Source organism: Pinus tabuliformis, chromosome 2_1 (assembly GCF_031772625.1).
Source record: "Pinus tabuliformis cultivar Carrire ecotype Pingquan chromosome 2_1, CPIR1, whole genome shotgun sequence".
NCBI lineage: Eukaryota > Viridiplantae > Streptophyta > Pinopsida > Pinales > Pinaceae > Pinus > Pinus tabuliformis.
The window spans coordinates 369735118-369758126 of NC_142299.1; the positions used below are offsets into that span (position 1 = coordinate 369735118).

Here is a 23009-nt window from a genome sequence, read left to right on the forward strand (position 1 = left end):
ACATTGGAGTAAGAATTCCTCCATCAAACAACCATAGGAGACCACCATGACGCATGTCCCTCACTTGTAAAGTGGATTTTTTTTGAATTGAAGTCAATTCCTTGTTTTCTTAACTTCCTTGTTTTCTTCTTACCATGAACTCTAGGCATGTCTGGTATATCCCTCTCATAAGAATTTTTGTGGTGATTTGTACTCCAATTAACCTGTTACATTATAGTCATTGTTGTAAAGAATCAAATGCTCAGAAAACATGGCACTTCAACTTATAATACCAATTTATTTTCATGTCTCTTACATGCACAAAGTAACACAAGATAGACATGAGCATATGCACAAACAAGAGAGAAGGGGTACTAAAATACACTTCAAAACATCACAGGAGGATTATACGAGATGCCATGCAGTAAAATAAAACAATCTTTTTAAAAACACTGCATATGCCTTGTTCATTTACCAAATCTACTCAATTTTATACAAGACGTTGTAAGTCAAAAAAATTTGAAGGGGTAAAAGCACTGGTATAGGCAGGTTTAGTAGGGAGCAATAAAGAAGAATTTGAAAGGCAAAAGGTACTAGGAGGGGTAGTTTTAAGGATAAACGAAGAATAATTGGGAAGGGCAAAGGCATTGTGAGGGGAAGGTTTAAAGAACAGTGAACCAGCAACAACACTAGCACCACCAACACCACCACCACCATTATCACTGTTAAGACGAGCCCATTTAGTCTCAGTCCTAATGGATTTTGCAGATCTTTTCCTCTCTTCCATGTCTTTCTATAACTGAACCACACGTTTTTCAAGATATTTGGTAGGAATCTATGATTCAAGTTTGTGCACTTCAATGCACTTTATTACATTGTTCAATGAATGAATTTCTTTTGAGGTTGTTGAATTTTGCAATAAGACATGGAAGTGTTCAGAGAATATGTCTAATGACAAGTTAATATTTTGATAGTTTATACTGACAAGGGAGCATGAACCACACCAATAATAATAAACATACTAGTGACCCAACATGATCTCTTCCTTTTTTTGCTATTTCTTCTGATGCTTTCCTTTGATGCTCGAGATATGCCTTCAACAAAGGCACAAGTGGAAATTTTTCTACAAGTCCAAATGCAAAGACAAACCATAAAGCATCCATTTTCCTTTGACTTCGTGATGTATTTCCCACATTAACATGGAAACCTACCATTACAATGTCTGGATTGGAATTAAACGCAATTATTTGCAAATATGAAATCATAGATATATCAACACAGGTATCCATAACTCTTTATCAAAATCTTCTCATGTGTTTAATTTCACAACTACTTTCATTCATCCTACAATAACATTAAAGAACTTGCTCTTCAATGGAAAAACATGAGCTACACTAGAAGAAGGAAAACTATGATGTAATTATATATATATATATATATATATATATATGATTGAAGAAAAAGTGCATAAACCTTAAATCTAGTAGGGTTGGGGCTCTCTAAGAAGCCTTCTTCTTATGCTAAATTCATCTTAACACATAAATCATTGTTTCGAATAACATCACCTCCAAGCTTAATATTTGTAGTAATGCAGGTTGTCTTTCCAAAGAAATCCAGTGTAAATTCTGGGTTGATCCCAACATTTGATGTATTGTTGAGGATACCAGGACCTAGCTTTTTCACCTACTCTGAATTAATACTGCAATCATGTATTAGTAAATCCAATCCTCCTCGAGTTACACTGCCCATTCTAAATGAGAATATCTTCAAACTACCATCATCATGTAAAAGAATAGAAATATTGTTGTCCTTAGAGAGAGACCTGTAATTTGCAGTGCCCAATCCATGGAGAAGATGAATTTCTAGACAATCACAGAAGTTGTGCAAATAGATCCATAGGACCAAGAGACACAGTGAGTGGAGAGTTTGACTTTAAAATAAATAGGAAGACAAAAAAAACCATTTCCATCAAGCAACTCCTTCCAATGATGTAGCCCAACAGACCTTAACAGACCATCTTGATCACCCTCAAGAACACTTGATACTTCACTAATAGATGTGCCTTCCGGATTCAATTTTCCAATCAAAGTTGAACCATCATGATAAGAGAGGAAAAGTAATATGCAGGTTGCTGTGAAACATAGAGATATATATTTTGACTGCACATCTTTACCCCGCCCTTGGATAGTCACCGTCAAAACTTGAGCTCTAGTGTATAATTTTTTTGGACTGAAGTCAGTAGTTACTAGTGATAATAACAGGAAGCATGTATTGTCTTTCCTTTATTGATGATTCTTCTTGTAAGACTTGGGTCTACTTATTAAAGATCAAGGATGAGGTGTTTAGCAAGTTTATGGAGTTCAAAGCTCTGATTGAAAACCACACAAGTATGAATATCAAAGTCTTGAGATTGGACAATGTGAGAGAGTATACCTCCAAGGAGTTCAAGGGTTTTTGCAAGAAGGAAGGAATCAAGAGAGAGTTGCAGCTCTGTACAACCCAGGGAAAAATAGGGCGGTCGAGCAAAAGTCCATCATAGGGGCTACTAAGGCCATGACACATGAAAAAGACTTGCCGATATTTCTTTGGACAAATGCATGCAACACAACCCGAGCAAAGATAAGATACAATTATTATATTAATGTCCAAAGAGACATACAGGGTGTGAAATCCTACTTTTTCATAAATATATATTTATAAATTATAACTTGATTCTTATATTGTAAAAAAATAAAATCAAATCTGAATTAAAGCATGTCAATTGTTTAGCTTTCATACTCATATTTACCATTCAATACACATATTTACCATTCGAGAATGACACAAAACCACCAAGTTCACAAAAGATTTGATGACTTCAATTCTCTAATAATATCATCACGTATTCAAGCTATAACACCAAATAATATAAGCCAAGAGTAGAGAACCATGATGAGAAATAAAATCAATTCTTCTAACTAAATGAGAGATTAAAATTTACTAATGGTGGAAAATTGTGTAGTGTGAAAACTTTTGTTTCAGATCATAATAATACATGAGTGACAATGTCTAAATACAAAAAGAAACATCACATGTGAACTTTAACCTTTCAAATAAGAGACACAATTCACTAGCAGATAAATTATACTAAACGCAATTAAAAGTACAAAACTACTAAAACAAAATATTGATATATACCTGATGATCATAACTAATATAACACTAAATTTAAACCAATTTACTTGGGATGAAATCATTCAAATTTTGAACAGGTTATCATATAATTATTATGTAAATTGTGTGCTCACTGTTCTAAAAAATAAGATGAATGGTGAAAATTGTTCAAAACATGCTTTAGGGTATTAAATAGATTTTTTTTCACTTAGGTGTTAGGTCTGAGGAAAACTATTCTACCAAAGTCACCAAGGATATACACTCAACATCATCCTTTTTTTCTGAAACATGAAATGCACAAATTCTTCACCACCCTCATGGGAGCATTGACAACCCCACCCTCATGGAAAAGGAGAAGCTCATTTGAAAAAGAAAAAAAAATTGAAGATCCATAAGCTTCAACATAATACCTTATTGTTGAATATCAAGCATTGCCTTGGCCTCGAACTGCTCCTCGAGAAGATCCTCACTCGTTTATTTACTAAGAAGCTCATGTTTCTTCTTCTTCATAACCATGCACTCAATCTCTTCCTCATCTGGTAGGGGCACATGGGAAATGTTTGGTCAATTTAGTGATGTCTAAATTGCAACTTTTAAATGTCAACTCGGGTCTCGTACGCTGATGAAGTGATGGGTACTGTATGTACTTAGGCAACTATTTCTTAAGCTTTTGTCGTTTTTAAATTTTTAAGTTTGTTTTCAAGTCTATTTCTCCTACAGTGATGTGATGAAAATGAAATAAAGTGAGTGAGGTGTGTGTGATTGTGATGAGTTCTAGATGATTTCTTAAAGCTTAAAAGTAATCTACACGAAAGCTTTGAACAACAACTGAAATGAAATTAACTCTTAAAGGAAAAATGAAAGCATCAAATAAAAGACCAATGGCATTGGCCCAGTACCTATACTGCTGATAAAAATGAGATTGAAAATGACATCTACATTAACTTAAAAACAAGAGCAACTACTTTAATTCTTCAATGAAATCTCAAGCAATGTACAATCTAAGTGACAAATCACACTACTTAATTTTCCCTTAACCTTTCTGCCTTCAGCTGGATTGATCATATAAGAAAGAGTTATGAGTGAGTTAGCAATGTGAGTCTTAAACAAAATAACCAAGCTGCACTTAAGTGATGTTCTGGCTCCTTGAAAAGTTAGTTGATTATGATAAAAGAGCCATTAAAAGATAAACAACTTGATAAGCTATGAGCAGAAAATAAAGTGCAAACTAAAGCAGTGATGCTAATGGAAATCAAAAACAAAGGTCAGCAGTTTAGATAAGACAGCCACAAGTGCCACTAGCTGCAAAAAAAGAGTAAGAAGAAACTGTCCCGGGCACCTAAGAAATCTGCAAAAACATACTGATCAGTCATGGAAAAGTGCAGAAATATAAATGGACAGAATTCAAAGTTATATACAGCTATTGTACATGATCAAAGCATAGCAAACAAAAGCATTCTGTACAACTATTATACATAAACTGATAAGAAGAAATGCATAAAATGAAAAGCACTGTACAGGCCTTAAGTAAACAGGGGCCCTCTGCCTACTCCAGCCAGCTCAAAAGATCACTTAAACGCTCAAATGGAGAACAATCTTCTCATATATTACGTTGCAAAATGGAAAGTACAGTGAGGTTCAATATTACATAACAGCAGCTAACTAATCAGCGTTCAGATACGCTTTATTTATAGCAGAAAAACAAAACTAACTTAATCACAAACTACGCTATTCTATCAGCTGTGTGAAAAACACGTAATCTAGCACAGTCCACGGATTTAGGCAACGGTCGAGGTGGGCATTAAATCTCCTGTTGGATTCGTGTTCCCCATCATCTGCGTGGCTGAGGAAGAGGCCAGCTGTGCTTCACGTGCTCTAAACCGAACACGCAGAGCCGTGTCACCGCCAATGACCTTTGTTTGACCGAAGTTGCCCCCTCGTTGACCATGGGTGTTTATGACTGTTATGGCTGAGCTGGAAGGACACACACCATGTCCTTGGTGCCACGCACTTGCCCATGTGGCCCTTCTGACCGGAGGACACCTGGATCATGCCGTTTAACAAAACAGCTGCGGAAACTGGGATCAGCTGCGGAAACTGGGATCAGCTGCGGAAAGTGCAGGTTTTGAACCAAAATTCTAATCCAACAACACAGTCATTAGCATAATTAATAAACCATGTAAAAGTCCTATAATACAATGATTTAAGCAAATTGATGAAGGAAATGAGTGATAAAGGAAGAAAATGAATGGAAAAGGAGGCTGAGAGGTTGTGAAAAGAAGTGCAGGTCTGAGGCTCAACATACCCCCACTGTGAGGATGTTGCATGTCCTCATGCAACCAAAACTTTGTCAGTGTTTTTCAGTCCATGTGCTCAGATGCTTCTGCCAAAACATCCAGCCTTCTCCTCTTTCTCCTTGTTGCCAAAATTGTCCTTGGTTTTCTGACTAAACACTTGAATTTCAAATTGATCAAGGCCTTGCTCAGTTTCTTGCATTTTCTCTTCAATTTTCTGTTCTTCTTCTGCCAAAGTCCTAGGTGAAGCATGGTGTTGTCATGGACAATCTTGTCCACCTTGCTTTGTTCTTTCAATGCTTCATTCTCCTGTTTAATATGCCGGTTCAGGACTTCTAGCTCAAATACCTCTTGTTTTAGAGAGTGGACTTGTTCCTCAAGAGGTAATATAGTGCTTGGACCGGCAACAGATTGCTCCAAGGTCTCCAAATAATTATATGCCTCCTGCTGGTCAGGGTCAATGTCAGGTGTTTGTCTTGGCCTAAACTCAAATTCTTGAGGACTGTTTTCTCTTTCTTGCTGGAAGGGACTTTCCTCTCGTGGAGGACTTGGCTCAATATCTAGCTGGATTGGAGTCTTCTCAGGTGTGCCCAAATCAATGAAATGTGACTGCTTTTCTTTAGTCACACTCTTCTTTTCTATAAGTCTACTGCTTCTTCTCACTTGTACACTAGTACTCTTTTGCTGACTGCTTTGTTTTTCTTTTTGTTTCTTCTTGGAGAGGGCAGTAGCTTGGAGTTCTACTAGTCTATCAGCCAAGGTTTGATAGTCCTCTTCTATTGAAGGTTCAGGGGATGAATATGATTCTTGGACAACTGCTTTCCCTTTATCCTTTTTCTGTTTCTTGGTCTTATCTCTTTCTACCTCTTCTTCTTGAATAGTCTCCTGAGTTTCTATAATGGGAGGATCTTGGGCTGCAACATCCCTTTTCATTCTCCTACTTCTTTTTGGGACTCTAGGAGAGCTGCTAGCAGAAGCTTCAATTACCTCTTGAAAATGATTCCTGACTAAAAACTTTTCCCATGTATCATTGTTGTTTTTCAATTGGTCCTCTATAAGAATTCTAATGAACCCATGATGATACAAGTGAGGTTCAATATTGCCTATATTCTTTTGGACAGTAGAACTCATTTTTGTTAGGCTTCTTAACAGAAAATAGGGTAAATTGATGGCATGGCCCTCCATGAAGTTCATCATAATTCTAGCATGGTACATATACATAGTGCCAAAGCGGCCTTCACATGTTATAAACTTTTGAACTAATAACAACAATGCAGTCCATTCTTCTTTAATAACATGTACATGAATCCCTTTGGTGAATATTGAAGTGTCCATACCTGGATTCTTTAGCATATTTTTCCATTCCTGATCTTCAACCCCTCTGTTCTTGAACCATCGGTCTCCTACCATAGGTAGATTAGTTGCTGTTGCTATGGAGTTTTCTGTGACTGTGAATTTCAGATCTCCTATTTCCACAGTATTTCCATTGAATGAACGAGCAAACGTTTTCGTTACCTCCTTATCATATCCTTTGAATTTCTGAATGAACTTCAACCATTTTTCCTTTTTTAATGCTTCCTTTGTCTGTGGGTATCCTTCTAGATACTTCGAACCTTCAGGCTCAGCTCGAAGCAATTTCCCCATCTCAACTTCGGCTGAAGCTTTGACTGTATATGGATACTCAAGGAGGATGCTCACGGGAAAGACAGATAGACTACGGCTGTAGGTGGAATAGCCGCACTGTAATGCGAGGTAATACAGGTTGGAAACGGAACTGTGGAGCTTGAAACAGAGCTGCGGGGTTTAAAACAGAGACGTGGAGTTTAAAACAGAGCTGCGGGGTTTACAACAAAAACGAGAGTGGAAATGGTGTGAAGGTGAAGGAGTGGAAGACAAGCACGAGAATGAGTTCAAATGCGTGCGAAATGGAGTGATAAGGGAATGAAATAATGGCCAAATCCCTTGGAGTCGGACGGCTTTCATACACGTTTCAGTTTTTGGCTGCGGAGATCGTGGTGGAGAAGAGACGTAGTACGATAGGTCTCTTCTTCCTCGTACGGCTAATTAATGAAAGCGCAGTCTCGATTTGAGTTTAAACTAAGTGGTGATTATGAGACCGTTATGAGGATCTGAGGTGGATGAAGGATGATCATGGCGGAGAAATGGGATGATCTTTGCTTAATCATTGCATTTAGTGGCTCTGTCCACGATTAATAATTATGCACAACATGACATAAATGGTTGTTTGGAGAAAAATTTTGATCATACCTTTATGGGTTTACCATCTGTTGATTAAGGTTGTTGATCCATGATTGCCTTTTGATCCTGCAGGTGCCTTCCATCCTTGTTGCCTTCTGACTGTGATTTTTGAAAACAGAGTACTGCTGCTGTGGAGACAGAGTGTGCTGGCTGCGGAATCTGGTGCGAGCTGCGGAAACAGTTCTCAGCTGCAGAAACTTGAAACAACACCCTTCTGTCTATACAAAAAGTAGTTAGAGAAGACTTACTAAATGAAATAGTCCTGAGAGGGACTTTTATTATGAAATGGAGTGAGATGAATGAAATGAAGTGGAAATAGAAATGGAAGTGGAAGTGAAGATGAAAATGAAATGAGATGAAAAGAATGAAATGGAATGGAAATGAAGTGGAATGAAATGGCGAATGAAATGGAAAGAGAGAGAGATTTTTTTATTTGGAAAATATAAAGTGTCAGGTGACCCTGATTTTCACCTTATATTTTCTGCATAAGACCGCCAATCCAAGATTGGTTTTCAGGCTTATACAAGAGATTTTTTTTTTTTTTTTTTTTCAACTGAAAGAAATAAAGACTAGGCTGATGGAGGAGAAGAATTCTTCTCCACCAGCTTCATTGCAGAATCTTCTTGGAATATTTTAACAAATTCCTCCTTTGAGAGTGGCTTGTGGTAGACTTTCAATCGGTGGCCATTCACAATGAGAGGAGTCTGAAGCTCATCAATGGTCTTTACTCGAACTGCTCCATTGTTAAAGACTTCATCAATCTCATATGGTCCAAGCCAATGAGTTTGAAATTTTCCTTTGAAGTCCTTAAACTTGGAATCAAACAATAGTGCCCAATCTCCCTTTTGAAACTTTCTCTCTTTGATGTGTCGATCATGCCACTTAGTTCTTTGGTGCTGAACTAGATCAGTTCTTAAAATTGCATCTTGTCTTATCTCATCTAGCTCATTCAGCTGCTCCATTCTGTGCTTTTGGGCTTCTGATAGGCTCATCCCAAATTGAACTGCCATCTTGAAGGTCTTGACTTGGAACTCAATGGGGAGCAGGACTTCTTTCCCATAAACAAGTTCATAGGGAGAATGTCCTGTTGTGTTCCTCCATGTAGTTCTATAGGCCCATAAGGCTTCAGGAAGCCTTTTTGCCCAATCTCTTCTGTGGAGATGAACAGTTTTGGTGATGATGCTTTCAAGAACTTTGTTTGTAGATTCCACTTGACCATTTGCTTGCGGATGGTATGGAGTAGATGTTCTGTGCTTGATTTTGTATTCTTCCATCAGCTTCTCCATCAAGTTAGATGTAAATTGACTTCCCTGATCTGTCACAATTTCTCTTGGGACACCAAAACGAGTAAAAATATCCTCAAAAAGAAATTGAACAACTGAATTTTCAGTGGCAGAAGGCAATGCCTTTGCTTCTACCCATTTAGTAACATAATCAGTACAAACCAATATATACTTCTTTTGCTTAGATGGTGGGTTAATAGGTCCAATGAAATCTAAAGCCCATTTTTCAAAGGGTTCGATGCATACCTGTGGCTGTAATGGCATTTCATTTGAAAGAGTTGGTCTCCCAACTCTTTGGCAGCTGTCACACCTTTTGACATATTGTTTTGCATCTTTGAAGAGAGAAGGCCAATAATATCCTAAAGAAAGGATTTTATAGGCCGTCCTCTTGTCAGCAAAGTGTCCGCCGCACGGTTCATCATGACATGCTTTAAGGATGTCAGGTATTTCATCTTCCCGAACACATCTTCTGATCACACAATCTGGCCCTGTTTTGAACAATTCATTAGAAATCCATGAATAATGTGAACTCTCCTGAATGATTTTCCTTTTCTCATTAGGAAATAAGTGTAGAGGTAGCTTCCCTGTAACTAAATAGTTAGCAATATCTGCATACCAAGGAGTTTTAGTAGTTACTGCAAACAAGTATTCATCTGGAAACTTATCCTCTACAGGAGAATCTTCGTTAGTGTTTTGGATTCTAGACAAGAAATCAGCTACTGTGTTTTGTTTCCCTGGTCTATCTAACACAGTAATATTGAATTCTTGTAAAAGTAAAAGCCATCTTGTAACTCTACCATTAGTAACAGGTTTGTTCATAAGATATCTAATTGCAGAATGATCAGTATGGACAAAAGTTTCATAGCCAGTTATATAATGTCTAAACATGTTGATTGCATGAACAATGGCTAAAAACTCTTTTTCAGTCACAGTATAATTTAACTCAGTGGGAGTCAAATTTTTACTGGTGTAGTAAATGGCATAAGGGACCAAATCCTTTTGTCCCAAGACAGCTCCTAGAGCTGTATCTGAAGCATTAGTAGAAATGTGGAAAGGGAATTTCCAATTTGGCCCTCTCAAAACGGGTGCTTCAGATATTCTAGTCTTTAAAGTTTCAAATGCAGATTGACATTCAGGATCCCATTTGAATTCACAGTCTTTTGTAAGCAATTTGAAGAGCGGAGATGCTATCTTGGTGAAGTTTTCAATAAATCTTCTATAATATCCAGTAAACCCAAGAAAACTTCTAACATCTTTCTGACAATTTGGAATAGGTAACTTGGAGATGACTTCAACTTTTGATCTATCAACTTTAATTCCATCTCCTGAAATATGATGTCCTAAAACAATCCCTTCAGTAAACATCATGAAACATTTTTCATGACTTAATGAAAGATTTGTTTCTTTACATCTTATAAGGACTTTTTCCAAATTTTCTAATGCTTCTTCAAATGAGTTACCATAAACTGTAAAATCATCCATGTAGACCTCTACACAATCATGAATTAGATCGGAAAAGATTCCTAATACTGCCCTTTGAAATGTTGCGGGTGCATTACATAATCCAAAAGGAAGTACTCGGTAAGCAAAAGTCCCCCATGGACAGGTAAATGTGGTTTTGTCCTGATCTTCAGGTGCTACCTGAATTTGATTGTAACCACTAAAACCATCCAAAAATGAGAAATACTTTTTGCCTGCTAAAGTATCTAATACTTGATCAATAAAGGGCAAAGGAAAGTGATCCTTCAAGGTTGCTTTGTTCAATTCCCTGTAATCAATGCAAACCCTCCATTTACCGTTCTTTTTAGGTATTATAACCAAAGGAGAAACCCATCGACTATCTGAAATGGGGTAAATGAAGTTTACATTAAGTAACTTTTGGAGTTCTTCTTTCACTATCTCCCTAAGGTTTGGATTCATCCTTCTTTGAGGTTGTCTGATTGGTCTACTATTTTCCTCAATGTAGATGTGATGAATGCAAGTCTTAGGGTCGATACCTTTCATATCAGTATACTCCCATGCAAATGCAGTAGAATGTTTTTGCAAGATTTTGGTTAGCTCTTCCTGTTGTGATTTTTCCAAGTTTCTATTGATATTCAATGCTTTCCTGGAAAGATCTCAATGGCAGAACTACCAAATTCTTCCATAGAGAAAAGAGACATTTGTCTAGATGATAGACACTCAATGTTAGAATCCAACTGAAATTGTGTGTGGTCATATTCTGAAGATGGTTCAAAGTTTTCTAATGTATTCAGAATTTGACTATCTTCACTAATCTCAGAAATGGTAAAGACAGGTTGTATAGTATCTTCATCATCAACCCACTCATTATCTCCTATTTCTGTAATTGCTTTTGCTGGAGGATACAGATTGAACTTCTTTGTCGAATTGCCATCAGAAATATACATATCCCCAGACCTACAACTTATGAAAGCATCAGCTGTGGCTAGCCAAGGTCTTCCTAAAATAAGAGGATGTCCTCCTAGATTACTCTTGGGAGTTAAAATCATGAAATCCACTGGATATTCCCAAGAATCTAAGGAGACTGGAATATCTTCTAATACACCATCTGGTTTGATAATGGATCGATCTGCAAGTTGCAACAAGGTGGCTGTAAAAAGAAGATTAGGAAGTTTTAGCTGTTCCATAGTCTGTCTACTCATAATGTTGATGGCAGCCCCTAAATCAATCAAAGTATTTGGTATTTCTACCCCATTGATATCTGTTTTCACAATTGGACTACCGGGATCTACATATTTCTGCATAGTAATTTTTCCCATCATGATATCTGCAATTTTCCCTACCAGGTGGATCCTTCTGGTATCTCTTGGTTTCCTTCCTGGTCTTTTAAGACTCAACTCCTTTATTGTTTTTGCTAGAATAGGAATCTCTTTAATGGCTTGTAACAAGGGAATCTTGATACAGACATTCTTCAATTCATCTAGAAAATTATAGTCAGGCAACCAAATTTGTTTTTCCACTCCTTTGTCGATTTGTAATCTTTCAGGAAAAGGAGGTGTGGACAAAGATGTAGGTTGTTCAACTATGGGAGTTGTGGGGGTTGATTCTTTTTCTTTTTCTTTTTGAGTGTTTGGGTTTTGAAGAGATGCTTCAGAACCCTTATTGGCTTTAAGAGACTCTTCCTCAGAAATGCTTGGCTGTTGAACATTTATAGAAGGTTGATCTAGGATTCTACCTGATCTGAGTTGTACTTCATTGAGAGGAACAATCATATAGGTAGGGAATGGTTGACCTTCCATCATGTAAGCATTTTGAGGGTTTTTATTATTGGGGTTTGGCAATGGCTGAGAAGGAAGTTGATTTGACTTCTGTTGGAATGGGGGCAAGAGTTGAGAACTTTGATTTTGTTGAGAAGGTTGTTGTTGTGGAAATGGCAATGATAGTTGTGGACTTTGATTTGGAAGTTGTGGAGCTTGCTGGTTTTGAAAAGATGGAGGATATTGATAGAATTGAGCAAATCTCCCATAAGGATTTTTCATACCTTGTATCCATGATTGAAAAGGATTTTGAGGTTGGGACCAAGGTTGTTGCCAAGGATTCCAATTTGGTTGGGGTTGAAAATTCATAGAGTTGTTAAACCATTGATTTTGTTGCCCTTGCCAAGGTATCCTTGCAACAAAACAGAGATATTCAAGTGTATTTGGATCTTCTTGAAAGACAGCTTTGAGCCCAGGAATTGAAGGACAATCCTTGGTCTCATGGTTCTCTGAGCAAATTACACATGTTTCTACAACTTTTGCATCCAAGGGACATTCCCTTAGAGCATGTTTCTTCCTACATTTCGGGCAAAAGATGGCCAAAGCCTCAGCTTCTGCTTTCTGTTTATTGTGAATCTTAAGGGTGTCTAATTGTTCGCTAAGACTCCCTAAGATGTCAGTTTTGAATTCATCAAGCATATTGCCGATCTCAGCCCTACTTACTGATCCAGTTGCAGATTTATTTGCTCTGATGAGAGAAGGATCTCTAGGCCCTTTTTGAGTTTTTGATTTCCCCCTTGAGAGATGGACACATAGCTCAGCTATATCGTTGAGTGAAAGTTGAGATATATCTCCTTTCCCCATCATGTTCAGAATATCTATCCATTCATCTCTAATGGCTTTTAATAGGAGGGCTTTCAAGGTCTCCTCATCTAAGTTACTCATTTTTGCTCTTTTCAGGTTATATTGAAATCTTTCAAGTAAATCCTCTAAGTTTTCATCTTCTCTTTGTACCATTTTAAATACCTCATCCTTGTGATTGGTGGGCATACAATAGTCCAGGTACCTATCCAAAAATGTCTGTTTCATATCATTCCAAGACCTAATGGATTGAGTGAGTAATCCCATGAACCATTTCAAAGCTTGTCCTTTCAATGTTGAAGGGAACAATTTGAGTTTTTGAGAGTCATCCAAATAATCATAAGTTCGACATACGACTTCAAACTCAAATAGAAATGTTTCAGGGTCCTCATTCCTTAACCCATGAAAGTTTGGGAGGACAGATGGTGAGATGTTTTTCATGGTAGCTCGGGAGTCCTCATCGACGATAGGAAACCCAAATGAGTTATCCCCATCCCTATTTCCTCCAATATTACCTCTACCTCCTCCATTATTTCCTCCTCCTCCTCCTCTACCTCTACCTCTACCACCTCCTTCCTCTGTCATAGTAGTTTCCCTAGAGACTTCAGAGTCTTCTGGTTCTTCTACAAAGGGTGAACGAGAAGGAATTTCTCCCTCTTCTTCAGATGATTCTACTTCTTCAATTACAATTGGTCTTTCTGTAGAAGAAAGGAAAGGATCTCTTTCTGATTCAAATTCAATAAAAGGTGTGGGAGAGTCAATTCTTGCCTCTTGAATTCCAGGAATCCTAGGGCTAGGAGTGTCAGTTGGAGATGAGGGAGGTGTCTCTTGTCTATTCCTTGAAGTGGATGGACTTGTAAAAATCAAACTCTTGGCTCTAGCTAAAAACCTTCCCCTAGAATCTCTCGCTCTATGCATGTCATTTTTTTTATTTTTCTTCAAGTCAGGCTAATAATTCTCTTTCTAATCTTCCAGGTCACTCTAGGTGCAAGAAGAGAGCATACTTAAGAAACTATTAAATCAATAACTTTCTCTTTTCTGATCCTCCAGATCACTCTAGGTGCAAGAGGAGAGCATACTTTGAGAGGTTATCAATTTTCCTTTCTTGAAATTTTCTTAATTTTTTTTTATAGAAATTGGCTACCTAATTTCACTTCCCCGGCAACGGCGCCAAAATGTTTGGTCAATTTAGTGATGTCTAAATTGCAACTTTTAAATGTCAACCCGGGGCTCGTAAGCTGATGAAGTGATGGGTACTGTATGTACTTAGGCAACTATTTCTTAAGCTTTTGTCGTTTTTAACTTTTTAAGTTTGTTTTCAAGTCTATTTCTCCTACAGTGATGTGATGAAAATGAAATAAAGTGAGTGAGGTGTGTGTGATTGTGATGAGTTCTAGATGATTTCTTAAAGCTTAAAAGTAATCTACACGAAAGCTTTGAACAACAACTGAAATGAAATTAACTCTTAAAGGAAAAATGAAAGCATCAAATAAAAGACCAATGGCATTGGCCCAGTACCTATACTGCTGATAAAAATGAGATTGAAAATGACATCTACATTAACTTAAAAACAAGAGCAACTACTTTAATTCTTCAATGAAATCTCAAGCAATGTACAATCTAAGTGACAAATCACACTACTTAATTTTCCCTTAACCTTTCTGCCTTCAGCTGGATTGATCATATAAGAAAGAGTTATGAGTGAGTTAGCAATGTGAGTCTTAAACAAAATAACCAAGCTGCACTTAAGTGATGTTCTGGCTCCTTGAAAAGTTAGTTGATTATGATAAAAGAGCCATTAAAAGATAAACAACTTGATAAGCTATGAGCAGAAAATAAAGTGCAAACTAAAGCAGTGATGCTAATGGAAATCAAAAACAAAGGTCAGCAGTTTAGATAAGACAGCCACAAGTGCCACTAGCTGCAAAAAAAAGTAAGAAGAAACTGTCCCGGGCACCTAAGAAATCTGCAAAAACATACTGATCAGTCATGGAAAAGTGCAGAAATATAAATGGACAGAATTCAAAGTTATATACAGCTATTGTACATGATCAAAGCATAGCAAACAAAAGCATTCTGTACAACTATTATACATAAACTGATAAGAAGAAATGCATAAAATGAAAAGCACTGTACAGGCCTTAAGTAAACAGGGGCCCTCTGCCTACTCCAGCCAGCTCAAAAGATCACTTAAACGCTCAAATGGAGAACAATATTCTCATATATTACGTTGCAAAATGGAAAGTACAGTGAGGTTCAATATTACATAACAGCAGCTAACTAATCAGCGTTCATATACGCTTTATTTATAGCGGAAAAACAAAACTAACTTAATCACAAACTACACTATTCTATCAGCTGTGTGAAAAACACGTAATCTAGCACAGTCCACGGATTTAGGTAACGGTCGAGGTGGGCATTAAATCTCCTGTTGGATTCGTGTTCCCCATCATCTGCGTGGCTGAGGAAGAGGCCAACTGTGCTTCACGTGCTCTAAACCGAACACGCAGAGCCGTGTCACCGCCAATGACCTTTGTTTGACCGAAGTTGCCCCCTCGTTGACCATGGGTGTTTATGACTGTTATGGCTGAGCTGGAAGGACACACACCATGTCCTTGGTGCCACGCACTTGCCCATGTGGCCCTTCTGACCAGAGGACACCTGGATCATGCCGTTTAACAAAATAGCTGCGGAAACTGGGATCAGCTGCGGAAACTGAGACCAGCTGCGAAAAGTGCAGGTTTTGAACCAAAATTCTAATCCAACAACACAGTCATTAGCATAATTAATAAACCATGTAAAAGTCCTATAATACAATGATTTAAGCAAATTGATGAAGGAAATGAGTGATAAAGGAAGAAAATGAATGGAAAAGGAGGCTGAGAGGTTGTGAAAAGAAGTGCAGGTCTGAGGCTCAACAGGAAACAAACTCTTGCTCTCTCTGTTGTTGGCTTCCATTCTCCTGCTCTCCGATTTATTTCTCCACATCCTCCTCTTCCTTGAACAGAACTGGCTTAACGGCAGTGACCTCCCCACTCTTCACCGTTAACCTAGCCTCCCTCTCGACGAACTCAATCCTCTGCCACTCTCTCAGTGCCCTGGCCCGCATCTCCTCCTCTTTGAGTTGCTTGACTTTCTCCAAGATCCTGTCCTCGTCATCCTTGTAGCCATAATAACTTGCATCGTTTCACTTGTAAATCTCATATGTAGACCTCCTCTTCTTTTCCTCGGGGGTTTTATCGAATAACTCTTTGAGGACGGCTAGGAATTTCGCAGCCCCAAAGTATCTCTAACTGAGGCTATCCTAATTCACATTCAACTACACGACAAGGGATCCCCTAATTCGTATCTAACTACACGACAAGAGATCCCTCACATTCCCATCCCTCAGATGGCAGAAATAAACAACGATGACTGGAAATTATGCAAAGGAGAGGTATCGTTCAGCCTAGATAGTAGTAGTACCCAGTGCCCACCATAGATTCAGTTTAAACTTTCGGTCTTACGGTGGGTCACAGGCTTTGATCGTACTATTGAATGCGCATTTAATATGTTGTACATTGCCTTGGCTCTTTTGTCCATAAAATATAGAGAAAGCGGCAGCAAATAGTGGACAAACGAGATTCACATGGATATAGTGAAGCCCGAGTTAAACCCGTCTTGCGGCTAGTGCAAAATGGTAGCATCGACAACACTGTGCACATCCACCTAGTTTCCTTCCAAGTCTGTCATCTTGGCCCCTACTTTGGCATAATTTCTAAATTGATGTTTGTCAACCCTAAAGAAATTGTCGTGAAAGTAAGGTATTAAACCTTGGCATCGACGTTTTTCCAATTAAGCATGTGATGTGAAAACCCTGCAAGCAAAAGGCATCAAATTCAGTTATGGAATCATAACCATTATAGTGTAATTCTGACAAAATCCCAATTTTTTTGGTGTGATGTATCTTAGTGAATTTGCAAACTAGGGATAGTATCCCATATTCTCTGCGCAGTGATTAATATTTAACCATAGATCGACCAATGACTAGGCTGCATGGTGAAATGTTCTATGGCCTTATCGAAATTGAGGTCCATGGAGGAGCTTCAAGAATATTGGTGCCAGATCTCACCGCCGAGATATCCTACAATAAGCCAAACAAGATCCCAAAATATGTGCCAAACAAAAACAAAACGATTAGATAAACCAATTATGATCCAACTATGAAATCTGGAAAAGATTTGAATTATCTGGTATAGTTAAACCCGTCTTGTGGCTAGTGCAAAATGGTAGCACCGACAACACTGTGCACATCCACCTAGTTTCCTTCCAAGTTTGTCATCTTGGCCCCTACTTTGGCATAATTAGGGTCGCTAAGCTCTACGATCTGAGCTTCCCAGTGCTCCTTTTCCCTAATCAGCTTGTTGATCTCGTCGTTGAGGTTTGGGAGGCAATGTTCGTCGAGGTCCGGGTTCTAAATCTCCATGACCTTCTGTCCAATCTCTCGTATTATCTGTTGCCTCCATTTGTGTGCCTCTGCGAGATCGCAGCATTCTGAGGCTAGGAACAAGCACCTCTCCTTGGGTTTATTCTTCTCTTCATTGTTGAAAGTCAAGAACCTGTTCAACATAGACGAACATAGACTGTGCCTTCTCTTCGTTACGGGCCATTCTTCCCCAAAATCCAAGAGCCTACAGTCTGACCTGCTATGTTTAAATCCCTAAGCCCTCCTTGCCTAGAACTTCACAAAATAACTAGAAGGTATGAGCAGATTTCATCGAATAGGTAAATATTATGCTTAAAAAGGCGAGAGAAGGGGTTGGAATTTGGATTTATATGTTTACCATCAAGAACCTTTTCTCTTGAAGAAATTAAAAAATTACCTTTCAATTACATTAAAATTCCATTTTAAATAAAAGCAATAAAAAAATAAAAAATTTAATACATAATATTCTATATATATTAATTCATAATTTTGACCATCACTAATGGAATGATTTCATTCAAGTTAATTTGATTGATGTAGAGAATAATTAGGTTTTTGAGAAAAAATATAATCTTAGATTGGAGACAATTGCCTATAAATAGAATAAATAAAACAATAAAACACTTTAAATACGTTTCTTTTTAAATTGAATTCTGCATTTTTTACCATATCAAAATTCTAATTTGAATAAACAACCACTTAAAGAGATAAAAACCTGGAGTTTTTGGGGCAATCGTGAGTCTGTCCTTTGAACCTCCACCACCTACAATATTTGACACTATTCAAGAAACAACCAACTTGATGAACAGAGGATGAAAACACTGCTACAACCACTTGATAATAAAAGAATAAATATACACAAAATCAAAGCTCTTTAATATATTAATAATTATCACACTAACTTCTACATTTTAATATTTTAGGTAAATTTTACATGAAAACTATACAATTAACACATTATATACAAACTACATTAAAAATCAAAGTAATTAACACATTCTGCATTAATCATCTCATTCCATCTTAGTTATTTTTGAGAGTATAAATCAAATTTCTTCTATAATTCTGTTGAATCGAAATAAGATAAATGTGCCTTATGCCACTCCCTCAGTTAAAACCCAAAATCATGATTGAATTAATTGTATCGTTTGTTGTGCATATGCTACTAGTAAATGATACATAAATTTATTGTTTTCACTGAGATATCAAGATTCATTAGAATGCATCTCCAAACTTTGTTAGAAAGATACAGTTTGCACTAAAATTTGAAACTTTTGGAAAGTGCAATAACATATTTCCAATTAAATTCACAAGACTAAACAATTAAATGGACCATGGCCAATCCATTGAAGCAAGAGTTGAGGATTTGCTTTCTTGGATGACTATGGCTGAGAAAATTGGGCAGATTACTTAGACTAAGTGTGGGGCAGCCAGCCTTGATGATGTAATTGAGAAGTTTGGAAATGGCACATCCATGGGTCCCTATTCGCTCTTTGTTTGAATTTTCTTTACATTTTACAGGAATCTCTGGGTCATTTCTTTCATATTGTCTTTCAAAGAAGCTTCATACCTATGTCCATGTTTTGAAATGTCTTCAATGCCTAGAAATAAAAGAGCTTCCTTTTGGGGAGCACTTTATATCATTAGAACTCAAAAATATAGAGCTAGGTTGTCTAGAAAAGAGGAAATTAAAGGATGCATATAATTTAGAATGTGAATTTATGAGGATCCAAAATGGTTTGGGCAGAAGCACACTCCACATTTTGCAGAAATGGCCTGAGTGGAATTCGACCTTAGATGAAATCTAGATAGAAGTCGTGAGGCAGGGCCTGACAAAGAGGGTGACCATTATAGGGCCCTCCCGGAACTGGGAAAACCTATGCTGGTTTGACCATTTTCGGAATCCTCCTATATAACATACAATGTGATCCTATTCTAGTCATTTGTTATACCAACCATGCACTAAATCAATCCTGGAATCCATTTATTCTGTAGATAAAAATATTGTTTGAATCAGTGACAATTCAAAAATTCAATGTTGAAGCCAAGGTTGAACATTCTTTCAGGAAGACTTCGTGATAGAGACAATGAATTAATGTGTACTAATGTGCAAGAGAAAATCAACAGGTGTTCAACCTATCTGAGAGGTATGGTAGAAAGGGATGAGAGATGAACTAGTGGTCGATAAAGGCGATGAGAAATTTAAAGGGAAGCAGAAAGTGTCAAATAAATCTTCTTCAACAGAGATATCTCTAGACAACATACTTAGTTCCCAGTATTTATGGTTGTTTCCCCAAAAATCAAGGATCAAGCTGCATAATCATTAGTTGCAAAAAGCCAACGAAAAGGTCAAGGAGGAACTGCACAATCTATCTGAGAGATACAAAGAAATATGTGATGGGTTACTTCAACATGATCATAAGCCCAGCCTCAAAATTTTAAGAAAAGAAAAAGTTGTGGGAATGACAACCACTGGGGCTGCTCAAAATTATGTCCTCCTCTAGGCATTGCAAGCATAAATAGTGGTGATAGAAGAGGCCGTCAAGGTTTTGGAGGCCCATGTTCTTCCCTGCATCAACTCCTTCACTCAACATCTCATTCTCCTCGGCGATCACTTACAGTTGCATCCTTTTGTTGCGGAATATGAATTACGCATGAAATACAAATTGGAAATCTCCCTCTTTGAGAGATTGATAAGCAGAGGGATCGAGCATGTGACCCTAAGATGCCAAAGAAGAATGAGGCCTGCAATTTCAAGATTAATATCTAATATCTATCCTTCATTGTAGGGATTGATAAGCAGAGAGATCGAGCATGAAACCATAATATGCCAAAGAATAATGAGGCTTGCAATTTCAATATTAGTATATGATCTCTATCCTTCATTACAGGACCACAATAACGTGAGAAAGTATGAAAACATCAAAGGAATTAGAAATGATGTGTTTTTATTAAATCATAAAGCCATGAAATCCTAGGTATCGGAAAACAACAACAAGATTAACGTAAATGAAGCGCGACTTACGGTGACATGGACATAGGCTTTCATTTAATGTTTAATGGGCTATACAAAAACTGTAGAAGCTACCACACCTATTGCGGAAGCTAGGGCTTAACGGAGCAGCCTTGCTCCTAAAAGAACCAATACAGAACAACCATGGAAGGCAGGAACCAAGAACATGGAAAGGTAAGAGCTTTGTGGATTTTAACCATAAATCATGAACCAAGCATGAGTCATGGAAGGCCAGAAGCTTTTTGACTTCCGAAGGAACCATGGAGAGGAAATACGACCATAGTAACAACCACATTATTATGTGAATATAGGAAGCCATGGAGGCTTTTACCTTTACCTTTTTTAAATAGGAATCAATTATTCCATATGTATGTGGGCGAGTACTAAAGCAAATCATGGAGATACACTCTCTATGTATGGCTTTTCACTATGTAGTTTTTGACCTAAATTTATGGCCTAGATCTCAGGTAGTGTATCTCCTAGTTTTCCCTTGGCTGTTAGAGTGAGCACTTAACTACTTAATGGAACCAAAAACGTTCCTCCACTAGACTCAGATGTTGCCATAGTAGCTAGACCTTACAAAATTAGCCCTAAGTGCACAACTTGAATTTCGAAGTAATTTCACCATGTTCATTTGTTTATTAGACCACATATTCAAAACCTTACTTGTTCAAGAGGGGTATGTGATCTCTTAGGCACCCACCCATTCCCCAAGACCTCCTGTGGCCTGGTATTGGTCAAGACCTATTCCATATGAGTTTCTACAACCACTGATAGGAGTTCCGCTACCACAACGCTTCATCTAGAGTGTAACCCACTAGACACAGTATCCATGTCCTCCCCATGTTACATTTGGTTGGGACAGATAGATCCCCAAAACTTTCTTAGTGCTTGGGATCTCCCGCATGAGTAGGTTTTCCACAATGAGTGTCCAGGCAGGCCTAAGCTTCGGTGCTTCTCATAAGGGAACACCAAGAGGAGGTTCCAAAACACCAATATGTATGGTAAGTTGTCGAGACCCCCTCCTCCCATACTACAAGTAGGCCATTTTTTAGCACCTTGATCCGAGTTAACTAATACAAATTAGTTTAGTTGGGTTAGTCCATCCATCTCCAAAGCCCCATCCTGAACTCTAGCTTCTGCTATTTTCACTAGGTCTATGGTCCAGATCTCATCACCATTCTATCTAATGGAAAGGGAATAATGGGAAATATCCAAATATTTTTCTCTATATTTTTCTCCTATTCTCATGGTTACTGACGAAGGGAGACTAAACTATGTCAATTTGATTGTTCCGAGGAAATTCCCACATCATCGAGAAGAGCTATTCAGGATTCAAGTTCTTACTAGGTAAGGCTGAATGAACTCGTGGTAAATTGATTGGGCGTTACCAACAACATGAGAGTCTGTGTGGGTAAGTGGCCATATCCCCATTGTGAGCACTATGATGAGGTAAGCCCAAATTCTACAGGGTCAGATGAATCACATTCTTCATAGGATGATATAAAGTAGAGATTATTTTCTATGAACATGTTAATTCCTTCCATGATTCCTTTAATTAGAGACGAAGTTCAACCAATAGGTGATGAGTTTCAATCGACCAAATAGGATGAGGTGGTAGGTACTGACCAAGATAGAGTCAAAACATCAACACCTCAAACGGTATATCCATTGGCAACTGATTGTACCATAAGGAAGGTCATGTCTCTAGATGAGGTTCCACAACCACTGATAGGAGAGGTTCCACTAAGCAAGCAATAGAGCTATTCAGGATTCAGGTCCCCACATGCCCAGGTGTAAGGCTGCTGCATGAGCCCATGGAGATCCCCATGGGGGACCTAATTTTCACCTATATTGTCGTGGACAAGACTGGGGAGGTTCAACCACATAGGTGTTTTGTTTGCACTATCAGGTAGTTATGTTAGGTCAATAAGTGTTAGGCTGTAAGTGAGCCATATCCCCTTGGCTTTCTTTGAGGTCGAGCGAGCCAAAGATTTTCCGTATGGTTGTTTGGATAGCCAAATGTGTTGTTCCCCATGAAGTTAGTGAGGTTCAACAAAACAAATAGGAGAGGCTTTTAGTAACTGCATAGTTGATGAGGTGGTTAAACTGAACTATCCACCATGAAAGGGAACCACCATGAGAGCAATTATGGTTGAGAGCTATGAAAACACCAATTCCTTCCTGCCTACTGTTATGGTCCATTATGCGAACCCCTCCTTCCTTGTAAATAGTTAGCATGATAGTTACTCCAACAAATCCCTCTCATTTCACATTTTTCCATAGTCTCAAAAACTAATTTTGAGTGGTTCAATGAGGAAATCCCACATTGGCGATACCAAATGGGAAAACTGGCATTTCCGAGGGTTTCTATAATAATGGTAGGATACCTTCAATTGAGAGGCTCAACGAATCTTGCATCAAGACATTGAACTTTCCCCATCCAACTATGATGGTCCGCAACCAAAATGTGAATCCATCCTT

General features: G+C 37.9%; 1 pseudogene; it reads right to left on the reverse strand.

Moving 5' to 3' along the window:
• Window positions 1-3543: 3543 nt before the first annotated feature.
• Window positions 3544-17696, reverse strand: LOC149200409 (uncharacterized; annotated as a pseudogene).
• Between the last annotated feature and the right edge of the window lie 5313 nt (window positions 17697-23009).